This window comes from Corvus brachyrhynchos, unplaced genomic scaffold, assembly GCF_000691975.1.
Source record: "Corvus brachyrhynchos isolate BGI_N302 unplaced genomic scaffold, ASM69197v1 scaffold616, whole genome shotgun sequence".
In the NCBI taxonomy this organism is placed as follows: domain Eukaryota; kingdom Metazoa; phylum Chordata; class Aves; order Passeriformes; family Corvidae; genus Corvus; species Corvus brachyrhynchos.
In genome coordinates this window covers 658,443-658,654 of record NW_008238831.1, presented here as the reverse complement: position 1 = coordinate 658,654, position 212 = coordinate 658,443, and positions in this window count along the sequence as shown.

Genomic DNA, 212 nt, shown 5'->3' with positions numbered 1-212 from the left:
ACAGCAGTCCCGGCTGGCTGACGCGGGAGCGGCTCAGCGCTGCGGAAGCAGGAGGGAGCAGAACAGCTGAACTCCAGAGAACGTTCTCCTCGTGTCTCTTCGGAGCGGAGTTTTGGAAAGGAGCCGTCCCAAGCACGGGACCGCCCTTCTTGGGAAAGACTCCATCTCTCCGTGCTGCTGTGCGGCGCTGGAAGCACTTCCCGAGGCAGCCC